We start from the raw sequence: 12,804 nt of genomic DNA on the forward strand, positions 1-12,804 counted from the left end.
CTTGAGTGTGTTCATGTTGGTTTTTTGTTTTGTGTAATTCTCATTTGTTTATACAAAGATCTACATATTCTAATACAAACTCACTTCCACCACACACGTCTTGATGATTCTCTAATTGTGCGTACAGTTTCACCAAACAAAATGTGTAAACTTGCTGACAGTGTTCGTCATATAGCCAATGGCTATTTGGTAAAAGATCAACCATAACTTTCAGGAAAAACATACATTTGGAAGAATGACATTCAACCAGTATCCATTAACATGCAGTCGGAGGTTAAATATGACGCTTCATCCATGTCATCACTGCACCAAAATCATCATTAAAATAGCAATGTCATTTTCCTACAAAAAGGTAGCTGTTAAACTGGGCATTTCTCCATTAAACTGAATTGGTGTGTGTGAATGTTATGTGCATGCATAAGTAGCAATCCAATGCCTCATATTTCACATCGTGATCTTCCAGCATTACAAATACATGCCATTTATCATCCCCAGAAACTATCTGAGATGCCTCAGTACCAAATACAGTAATTGTATGGAAGTGTGCAGGCGAACAACTTGTATCTATTTGAAATCTAATACATTGTGTGATAGAAGTTGACTAAAGTGAATAAGATCAAATTGTGCTTCTGTTACAATGAGGGGGAGAGTTACCTCTTCTAAATCCTTCTTGTCCAACTCCTCCAATTTCTTCCTCTCTAGTCATTTTCTTCATTTGATTTCACATTCTTTTCAACTTCCTGAAGAAATAGCCATAATTGTAAGTTTATCCAGACAGACAAACCGCTTTCACACACACTGCACATTATGGGAAGGCCCTTAGAATGACACTTCCGAATGTACAAACTAATCCCAACCCCTCATTTCCACAGAATGGTTGTTTAATCAGTACATTTAAATAAGAATAAAAGTGATGAAAGTGACATCTAATTTACTGAGCACATCTGCTTACCTTATAATACCTTATGGGTATTTTCTTTGCACTTGCTAATATTATGTTTACTTGGAAATATATCTGTTAGTATGATGTCTGTCATATTGTAAAAAAAATGTTTGATGAAGAACTAAGTACCCGGTTTAAAGTTAAACTTTTTCTTTTGAGGCATCAGTTATTTTGGAAAGAGCTGCCAGTCTAATGCCAAACATAAGTTATATTGAAATCAAAACGGATGATGACCAAATTCACCATTTACCTGGTATCCTCTCCTCAGCCAACAAGTTTTGCCTCTTGACACCTCGCCGTGTATCTTTCCACATCCATTTGATATGTAAACAGTAAAGGTTATGAATGCTGACACAGACACTAAATGCTCAATTAAGTCAAGCAAGCACGTTTTGAATCATCTTTAAAAATCTGCAGAAAATCTCTTAAATGCGTTTCTCCTGTAGTACATTGAGCATATGTGACATTGGACAACTCAAAGCTCCAGATAAATGAGTTATCCTTCTATATCAAGAAGCGCAATAAGGCTGCACTTGATACACGGATACACCATTTTACCCCAGAAGAGTATGTGCTCTAAATTCAAGCTTAGAACAGGGATTTCTAAATCATTAGTCTCTCCTAGATCTGCCTCTCTGTCTCCAGATAGAATATTATTAAATGGCTCCGGTTCTTGAGTGTACCATTAACTCACTTCATGCTATTGTCTTAGTGGATGATGTCATACAGTACTGTACACTGACTATTGCTGCTAATGCACTCTCTCACCTTTCCTAGCCAGAGGCCTGATGTTGGGTAGTCGATTCATGGTTTCTGTCATCTCCTGTTACAGGGCCAGCATGTACTCCTCATCTTCTCTGGCTTTCAGTGGCACAGGCTTGAACTCCACATCCTGAATGTGGAAAATAATTAATCACACCAGGAATCCACCCAGAAACAGTAGATTTTGTACTTATAGTAAACAAGGTATTTCATCAGTGAAAATACTGTCGCACTAGAAGCCCATTCTTCCCAAGACTCTTACTAAAACCATGAAACTGAGACAAAAGCATCCATAAACCTGAGATTTATTCATTAAGTCGCAGACTGTTGCAAAATGTTTGGTCTGTTGCAAAAAGTTTTATAACAGAAACTGTGTATTGGTTACTCTAGGAACCAAACAGGAGCAAACCGAACTAAACAGGGAGAGACCTACCTGAATTTGTCCAATAGAAAATTGTTTTTGTTGCGAAATGTTTCGCAACAGATTAAAACTTTTGCAATGGATTCCGACTAATGAATATACCCCTGGTAAATAATAAAGTTTAGTACTCACTGGGGACTCATTCTAGTCTCAAGTATATTCAGTGCTCAATTTCTAAATCAGGCGATATCAGAACAAAAAGTGAGCGCAAGAGGGGTGTGAAATGGGGAGTTAAGAAACAAAAGTTTGGACACCTACTCATTCAAGGGTTAAACAAATCAAAATATATTTGAGATTTTAGATTCTTCAAAGTAGTCACCCTTTGCCTTGATGACAGCTTTGCACACAGGCAGCCGTTATTCTATAACTTTAGAAAATGTATTTAAATTTATCAGGGGTGCTGCAGCTCCTCCAGACACCTTCACGTGGCTGTGATTCCATTTGTTTTACCAGGTAAGATGACTGAGAACACATTCTCATTAACAGCAACAACCTGGGGAATAGTTACAGAGAGACGAGGGGGATGAACGAGCCAATTGAAAGCTGGGGATGATTAGTTGTCCATGATGTTATGAAGACCAGATTGGGAATTTAGCCAGGACACCAGGGTTAACACCCTTACTCTTACAATAGGTGCCATGGGATCTTTTGTGACCACAGAGAGTCAGGAAACCCATCTTTCCGTGGCCTCCAACTGCTCTTAAATGCTAGTAAAACTAAGTGCATACTCTTCAACCACTCGCTTCCCGCACCCGCCCGCCCGACTAGCATCACTACTCTGGACGGTTCTGACTTAGAATATGTGGACAACTACAAATACCTAGGTGTCTGGCTAGACTGTAAACTCTTTCAGACTCATATTAAGCATCTCCAATCCAAAGTTAAATCTAGAATCGGCCTCCTATTTCGCAACAATGCCTCCTTCACTCATGCTGCCAAACATACCCTCGTAAAACTGACCATCCTACCGATCCTCGACTTCAGCGATGTCATTTACAAAATAGCCTCCAACGCTCTACTCAACAAATTGGATGCAGTCTATAACAGTGCCATCCATTTTGTCACCAAAGCCCCATATACTACCCACCACTGCGACCTGTATGCTCTCGTTGTCTGGTCCTAGCTACATATTCGTCGCCAAACCCACTGGCTCCAGGTCATCTATAAGTCTTTGCTAGGTAAAGCCCCGCCTTATCTCATCTCACTGGTCACCTTAGTAACACCTACCCGTAGCACGTGCTCCAGCAGGTATATTTCACTGGTCATCCCCAATGCCAACACCTACTTTGGCCTCCTTTCCTTCCAGTTTCTCTGCTGCCAATGACTGGAACGAATTTAAAAAATCACTGAAGTTGGAGACTTATATCTCCCTCACTAACTTTAAGCGTCGGCTGTCAGAGCAGCTTACCGATCGCTGCGCTGTACACAGCCCAGCTGTAAATAGCCCATACAATCAACTACCTACCTCATCCCCATATTTGTTTTTGTTTTTCTGCTCCTTTGCACACCAGTATTTCTACTTGCACATCCTCATCTGCACATATATCACTCCAGTGTAAATTGCTAAATTGTAATTACTTCACCACTATTGGCCTATTTATTGCCTTACCTCCTTACTTCATTTGAACAAACTGTGTACAGATTCTTCTATTGTGTTATTGACTGTATGTTTGTTTATCCCATGTGTAACTCTGTGTTGTTTTTATCGCACTGCTTTGCTTTATCTTGGCCAGATGGCAGTTGTAAATGAGAACTTGTTCTCAACTGCCCTACTTGGTTAAATAAAGGTGAACTAAAATTTAAAAAATTAAAATGTATCAATCATCCCATCCAAAAGACAGCACCCTACACAGGGCAATGTCCCCAATCCCTGCCCTTCAGATATTGGGATATTGTTTTTTTTCAGACCAGAGGAAAGAGTGCCTCCTATTGGCCCTCCAACACCACTTCCAGCTGTCACACCATGACCTTAGAGATCCTTATTATTCTCTATGTTTGGTTAGGTCAGGGTGTGACTCCGGTGGAAAAATCTATGTTTTCTATTTCTTTGTGTTTTTGGCTGAGTATGGTCCCCAATCATATATAGGTTGTCCACGTACGAAACCTCCTGTGATGATCCATGGCCCGAAGCCTCCAGTGATGATCCATGGCACAAAGCCTCCAGTGATGATCCATGGCCTGGAGCCTGCAGTGATGATCCTTGGCACGGTGGTGTGCTGCTGGCCTATAAGTAAATAAATGCAATGCTGGAGAAATAAAAGTTGTGACTCATGTCTATCAGAGCAGAGAGAGATCATAGAAAGTTCATCTCGTTCTAGTTCTGTGAGAGATACAGGCGTGCTACTCACACAGCCATGGCCACGCATTGGTCTAAACATAGGTTACAATGTTACACAACCCATAAACCCGGCTGACCCAACCCGAATCAACTCTTAGAATATCAGGCCCGGGACAACAACTTTTTCACATTACATAACGAAGAGGAAACTCGAATGAACATTAATCGCTTTTATTTTGATTTTGACATTGCAAAAAGGGAGCTGGCTGCACCTAGGTTCCGGAACTAAACAGTGGAAAATGGAGAGGTGCAACCAGCTCAAATGAATCCCAGGGCATATTCCCCCTGCTGAGGCCCAGGGGTTTGATGTTGAAACTGAAGGCAGCTATCCCACAGCCTTCACCACTTGCAATGTCTGCACTACTGAGGGAGCTACTCCTGAACGCCTCATAACAACACTATGTCCTCTGTAATATAGGTTAATGGCTCACTCTCTCTCTCTCACACACAAACCTTACACACAAGCGTGTGCTCACACACACACACCATTTAATTCACTGACAGCTGCATCACAGTAAGCCTATGGTGTGAATTCAATGAATGTTTGTTTGGTGCATGTTTGTTCTGTTCTTTCTTTTGAACTAGAATAACGTGTTCTGTGTCAGTTAATGTGTGGCTTAATCAGATAGTTTAATGTCATGAAGTTAAATGTAGGACCTAATTACCACACAACCACGCCAACAATTAATTGTATCCAATGATTTATATAGTATCATTGGTTGAAGCTCAATGTTAAATTAAAATCTCCATACCAAATCAAAATTCAAATCAAATGTATTTATATAGCCCTTCGTACATCAGCTGATATCTCAAAGTGCTGTACAGAAACCCAGCCTAAAACCCCAAACAGCAAGCAATGCAGGTGTAGAAACACGGGGATAGTGTCACCTGAGTTCACTCCCTAAACGGTGTTGATGTGTTTATACTGTAGCCTTCCACCATCATCATCATGTATCACCCAAACCTGTTCCATACCATCATATCTAAGCCCAAATCACACCAATGTCAATGTAAATTAGCAAATAAACTTGTAGGTACATGAGCCATCCACCAGTTACTGACAACCACAAACAGGATTTTTAAAACAGTGTTACAGAAATCCCCCTGCCAAGGGTACTGTGGAACTCATTTCCAGGGTGTGTGTTGTTGTTTATGTCTGGCAGGCGCCACTCGTCACCTGAGAGATATCGATCAACTCCAGATTGTGGCTTCAGCCAATCAGACTGTTCCCATGCACCCCACACCCTGCCCATGCACTGATCATGCATCCTGTGATTCTACCTAGCCCAGCACTGGCCAGTTGGACCAGTTGCATTCTCTCTCAAGTGTATTTTGTATTTATTATGGATCCCCATTAGCTGTTGCCAAGGCAGCATTTACTCATCCTTGGGTCCAGCAAAATTAAGGCAGTTTATACAATTTTAAAAACATTGCAATACATTCACAGATTTCACAACACACTGTGTGCCCTTAGGCCCCTATTCCATCACTAGCATATATCTACAATACAAAATCCATGTGTACTTGTGTGAAAAGTGTGTAATATATCATGCGTGTGTGTGTGTGTGTGTATGCATGTGTATGTGCCTATGTTTGTGTTGCTTCACAATAAGGTATATTTGTATTAGTTAAAAAAAATTATAATTGTACTGCTTGCATCAGTTACTTGATGTGGAATAGAGTTCCATGTAGTCATGGCTCTATGTAGTACTGTGTGCCTCCTATAGTGCCTCCCATAGTCTGTTCTGGACTAGGGGACTGTGAAGAGACCTCTTGTGGCAAGTTTTGTGGGGTATTCATGGGTGTCCGAGCTGTGCGCCAGTAGTTCAAACAGACAGCTCAGTGCATTCAACATGTCACTACCCCTCTAATGCCTGTAGGATCTGCCTTGTTGATAGTGCTGTTAAGAAGGTAGAGCATTGCTTTATTATGGACAGACTTCTCCCCATCTTAGCTACTGTTGTATCAATATGTTTTGACCATGACAGTTTACAATCCAGGATTACTTCAAGCAGTGCATATTATTTATTACAATATTTAGTTGAGGTTTAGGGTTTAGTAAATGATTTGTTCCAAATACAATGCTTTTAGTTTTAGAAATATTTAAGACTAACTTATTTCTTGCCACCCACTCTGAAACTAACTGCAGCTCTTTGTTTAGTGTTGCAGTCATTTCAGTCACTGTAGTAGTTGCCATGTATAGTGTTGAGTCATCCGCATACATAGACACACTCAAAGCCAGTGGTATATCATTAGCAAAGATTGGAAAATGTAAGGGGCCTAGACAGCTGCCCTGGGGAATTCCTGATTCTACCTGGATTATGTTGGAGAGGCTTCCATTAAATAACACCCACTTTGTTCTGTTAGACAGGTAACTCTTTATCCACAATATAGCATGGGGTGTAAAGCCATAACACATACTTTTTTCCAGCAGCAGTCTATGATCGATAATGTCAAAAGCTACACTGAAGTCTAATAAAACAGCCCACACAATCTTCTTATCATCAATTTCTCTCAGGATATCATCAGTCATTTGTGTAAGTGCTATGCTTGTTGAATGTCCTTCCCTATAGGCATGCTGAAAGTTTGTTGTCAATTTGTTTAATGTGAAATAGCACTGTATCTGGTCAAACACATTTTTTCCCAAAAGTTTACTAAGGGTTGGTAACAGGCTGATTGGTTGGCTATTTAAGCCAGTAATGGAGGCTTTACTATTCTTGGGTAGCAGAGTGACTTCTGCCTCCATCCAAGCCTGGAGGCACACACTTTCTAGTAGGCTTCAATTGAAAATATGGCAAATAGGAGTGGCAATATCATCTGTTGTCAGACCCGGGTGGCTTGTAATTGTTGATAGACAACAATCATGTTTTCACCTCTTCCACACTCACTTTACAGAATTCAAAATTACAATGCTTATCTTTCATAATTTGGTCAGATATACTTGGATGTGTAGTGTCAGCGTTTGTTGCTGGCATGTCATGCCTAAGTTGGTTTATCTTGCCAATGAAAAAAAATATTAAAGTAGTTGGCAATATCAGTGGGTTTTGTGGTGAATGAGCCATCTGATTCAATGAAGGATGGAGCTGTTTGCCTTTTTTCCCAAAATGTTATTAAAGGTGCTCCAAAGCTTTTTACAAAAATTCTTTGTCATTTATCTTTGTTTCATAGTGTAGTTTATTCTTCTTTTTATTCAGTTTAGTCACATGATTTCTCCATTTGCAATATGTTTGCCAATTGGTTGTGCAGCCAGACTTATTTGCCATTCCTTTTGACTCATCCCTCTCAACCATACAATGTTTCAATTCCTCATCAATCCACGGGGATTTAACAGTTTTTAACAGTCATTTTCTTAATGGGTGCATGCTAATTAGTAACTGGAATAGGCAATTTCATAAATGTGTCAAGTGCAGGGTTTGTTTGCTCCTCATTACATATCACAGACCAACAAATATTCTTTACATCAACAACATAGGTATCACTATAAAACATATTGTATGACCTCTTATACACTATATTAGGCCCAACCTTTGGAACTTTGGTTTTCCTAGATATGGCTACTATATTGTGATCACTACATCCGGTGGATCTGGATAGTGTTTTCAAGCACATTTCTGCAACATTAGTGAACATGTGATGAACACATGTTGATGATTTAATTCCTGTGCTGTTTGTAACTACCCTGGTAGGTTGACTGATAACCTGAACCAGGTTGCAGGCACTGGTTAAAGTTTGAAGCTTTTTCTTGAGTGGGCAGCTTGATGAAAGCCAGTCAATATTTAAATCAGCCATAAAATATACCTCTCTGTTGATATCACATACATTTTCACACGTTTTCCAGATATTGACTGTTAGCACTTTGTGGTCTATAGCAGCTTTCCACCAGAATATTGCTTCAACAGTATTTAACCTGAGATCCTCTATAATCTTTACAGGAATGTGGTTCTGAATATAAACAGCAACACCTCCACCATCGGCTTTTCTATCTTTTCTGTAGATGTTATAAACTTGTATTGCTACCGCTGTATCATTAAAGGTAAGTGAGTTTCAGAGATAGTCAGAATATGAATGTCATCAGTTACTAGCAAATTATTAATTTCATAACCTTTTTTGTGTGTTTTTTTGTTGTTGAATATTACCCCGTTTTCTCCCCAATTCTGTGGTATCAGATTTAGTAGCTACTATCTTGTCTCATCGCTACAACTCCCTTAGAGACGAAGGTTGAAAGTCATGCGTCCTCCGATACACAACCCAACCAAGCCGCACTGCTTCTTAATACAGCGCGCATTCAACCCGGAAGACAGCCGCACCAATGTGTCGGAGGAAACACTGTGCACCTGGGACCCTTGGCGCACTGCGCCCGGCCCACCACAGGAGTCGCTGGTGCGCGATGAGACAAGGATATCCCTACCGGCCAACCCATCCCTAACGACGCTAGGCCAATTGTGTGTCGCCCCACGGACCTCCCGGTCGCAGTTACGACAGAGCCTGGGCGCGAACCCAGAGTCTCTGGTGGCACAGCTGGTGCTGCAGTACAGCACCCTTAACCACTGCGCCACCCGGGAGGCATAACCTTGTTTCTTATGCTACATATGTTAACATGGGCTATTTTGAGCACTTTTCTTCTGGTATGCTTACTTGTTTTCATTGCTTTACTGAGAAGCTTAGCAGACGTAGATATGCTCATGTTATTTATGTTAGTGCAGGGTGAGCTGCACACAGTGGACTTCCTCCTAGGGTACACCGCCTCAGTGCTAACAGTAGAAATCTAGTTCATGATTACAGCATACAATAGCTGTCACGACTTTGGCCGCAGTTGATGCCTCTCTTGTTCAGGTGGTGTTCGGTGGTCGACGTCACCGGTTTTCTAACCATCGCCGATCCATTTGTCATTTTTCATTTGTTTTGTCTCGTTTTTCCTCACACCTGGTTTTCACTTCCCAATTACTGGTCATGTATTTAACCCTCTGTTTCCCCCCATGTCTTTGTGTGTGATTGTTATTTGTTCAGGTCGGATTGTTCCGGCTGGTTTGTACCGGTGCTGTTTATCACCCATGTTTTGTGGCAACCGTTCTTTTTTCCACTTTGTAAATTGTTTACTTTGTGCTGTCGGGTAATGCGTTGTTTCACTCATCTCTGCTCTCCAACGCCTGACTTTCTACACCAGCTACACCTACCAGCCTGACATCATTCAGAGCAGTTAGAGGGACATAAATTAGGTTACTTACATTGTATTGTGTCTACCAACGCCCCTGGTGTAATGTACAATTGCTCAAGCATTATGACAACTCTGTGTCACAATGGTAGGGATAAGCTGAGCTAGGCTTGAGTCGTTGATAAGTCATTGTCTGAATGCAGCCCTATAATGCTGTTAAAGGATCCAGGAACCCAAATAATTTGGATTGATCCCATCCTCCTTATAAAACATGTTTTGTTTTCAAAAGGTATTGAAATTGTCAAAAAAAGTTACACCCATTGAGCTGCAATAATCACGTAACCAGTTGGGAAGAGAAAGAATCCTGCTAAAGTGTTCAATGCCACGATTCAATGAGGGCACAGGGCCAGATAGGATGGGTGTCACGTTCGTTATAAAGATTGGACCAAGGCGCAGCGTGGTATGCGTACATTCTTATTTATTAAAATAATGAACACTGAACAAAATATCAAAATGAACCGTGAAGCTATACAAACGATTGCTGACAGGCAACTACACAGGCAAGCCAATCAAAGGCAACGATAAACAGCTGTCTCTGATTGGGAACCATATCAGGCCAACATAGAATTACAAAAACCCAGAGACCTACAAAACCCTAGACCGACAAAACCCTAGACAATACAAAAACCCTAGACAATACAAAACTAGCGTACCCACCCTTGTCACACCCTGACCTAACCAAAATATAAAGAAAACAGAGATATCTCAGGTCAGGGCGGGACAATGGGTCTTCTGTTAGTGTCAAGCAGAGAGTCAATTAGCTCTTTGCAGTAAAACTGCAAAAAAATGTAGCAAAGAAAATAACCTTATGTCCTGAATAGGAAACGGTATGTTTGGGGCAAATGCAACAACATGTTACTGAGTACCACTCTTCATATTTTCAAGCATGGTGGTGACTGCATCATATTATGGGTATGTTTGTCACCGGCAAGGACTGGGGAGTTTATAATACTGTACACCTTTTGTTTAGTGGGTCCGCACTCAAAAAGATATTGCATAAAGCATACATCGTTTTTTGATTTTTTTCATCCTTTTCACTGAATCAGGGATAGTGTACACAGACGTTTCGGCTTTGCAGCCTTCTTCTTGGTAAAAAAAACTGAATAAAGCTAAGCACAGGTAAAATCCTAGGGGAAAACCTGTTTCAGTCTGCTTTCCAACAGACACTTGGAGACAAATTCACCTTTCAGCAGGATAATAACCTAAAACACAAGGCCAAGTATACACTGGAGTTGCTTACCAAGAAGACAGTGAATGTTCCTGAGAGGCCGAGTTGCATTTATGTACAAAGCCTCTTTTTAAAGGATAAACATATGAAATGTGCCCCTGACTGTCTGTTAACATTTAGTAATGTAGGCTAGGTTTGGTTAAACCTCCTCCAGCAGCTGGATTTGGGTACTGAAGGCTTGACTTCCCATCAACAAAGTTCTGAAAGAATGATGTCTTAAGATTTGTGATACACCATGTAGCCTAACAAAGTTAGCTAGCTGATGTTAGCTAACAAAGTTTAACTTAGTTGTATAATGTTAACATTGTTGCTAACTTTATCTAGCCAGTTTATTTTATTTCTCTTAGTAATATATTGAGATATCACACACTATGAAAAAGGTTAACTTAGTGTCCTTCATTAGCTATCTTGCTTGTTGTGTTCAACTGTGAATGAAGTCGTCCACAAAGTTTTATCCACAAACTACACTTCTCTCTGTTAGATTTTGGTTTTGGAAAGGGTATATCACATATAGATACAGTGCCTTGCGAAAGTATTCGGCCCCCTTGAACTTTGCGACATTTTGACACATTTCAGGCTTCAAACATATGGATATAAAACTGTATTTTTTTGTGAAGAATCAACAACAAGTGGGACACAATCATGAAGTGGAACGACATTTATTGGATATTTCAAACTTTTTTAACAAATCAAAAACTGAAAAATTGGGAGTGCAAAATTATTCAGCCCCCTTAAGTTAATACTTTGTAGCGCCACCTTTTGCTGTGATTACAGCTGTAAGTCGCTTGGGGTATGTCTCTATCAGTTTTGCACATCGAGAGACTGACATTTTTTCCCATTCCTCATTGCAAAACAGCTCGAGCTCAGTGAGGTTGGATGGAGAGCATTTGTGAACAGCAGTTTTCAGTTCTTTCCACAGATGCTCGATTGGATTCAGGTCTGGACTTTGACTTGGCCATTCTAACACCTGGATATGTTTATTTTTGAACCATTCCATTGTAGATTTTGCTTTATGTTTTGGATCATTGTCTTGTTGGAAGACAAATCTCCGTCCCAGTCTCAGGTCTTTTGCAGACTCCATCAGGTTTTCTTCCAGAATGATCCTGTATTTGGCTCCATCCATCTTCCCATCAATTTTAACCATTTCCCCTGTCCCTGCTGAAGAAAAGCAGGCCCAAACCATGATGCTGCCACCACCATGTTTGACAGTGGGGATGGTGTGTTCAGCTGTGTTGCTTTTACGCCAAACATAACGTTTTGCATTGTTGCCAAAAAGTTCAATTTTGGTTTCATCTGACCAGAGCACCTTCTTCCACATGTTTGGTGTGTCTCCCAGGTGGCTTGTGGCAAACTTTAAACAACACTTTTTATGGATATCTTTAAGAAATGGCTTTCTTCTTGCCACTCTTCCATAAAGGCCAGATTTGTGCAATATACGACTGATTGTTGTCCTATGGACAGAGTCTCCCACCTCAGCTGTAGATCTCTGCAGTTCATCCAGAGTGATCATGGGCCTCTTGGCTACATCTCTGATCAGTCTTCTCCTTGTATGAGCTGAAAGTTTAGAGGGACGGCCAGGTCTTGGTAGATTTGCAGTGGTCTGATACTCCTTCCATTTCAATATTATCGCTTGCACAGTGCTCCTTGGGATGTTTAAAGCTTGGGAAATCTTTTTGTATCCAAATCCGGCTTTAAACTTCTTCACAACAGTATCTCGGAAATGCCTGGTGTGTTCCTTGTTCTTCGTGATGCTCTCTGCGCTTTTAACGGACCTCTGAGACTATCACAGTGCAGGTGCATTTATACGGAGACTTGATTACACACAGGTGGATTGTATTTATCATCATTAGTCATTTAGGTCAACATTGGATCATTCAGAGATCCTCACTGAACTTCTGGA

This window comes from Oncorhynchus mykiss, chromosome 6, assembly GCF_013265735.2.
Source record: "Oncorhynchus mykiss isolate Arlee chromosome 6, USDA_OmykA_1.1, whole genome shotgun sequence".
Lineage (NCBI taxonomy): Eukaryota > Metazoa > Chordata > Actinopteri > Salmoniformes > Salmonidae > Oncorhynchus > Oncorhynchus mykiss.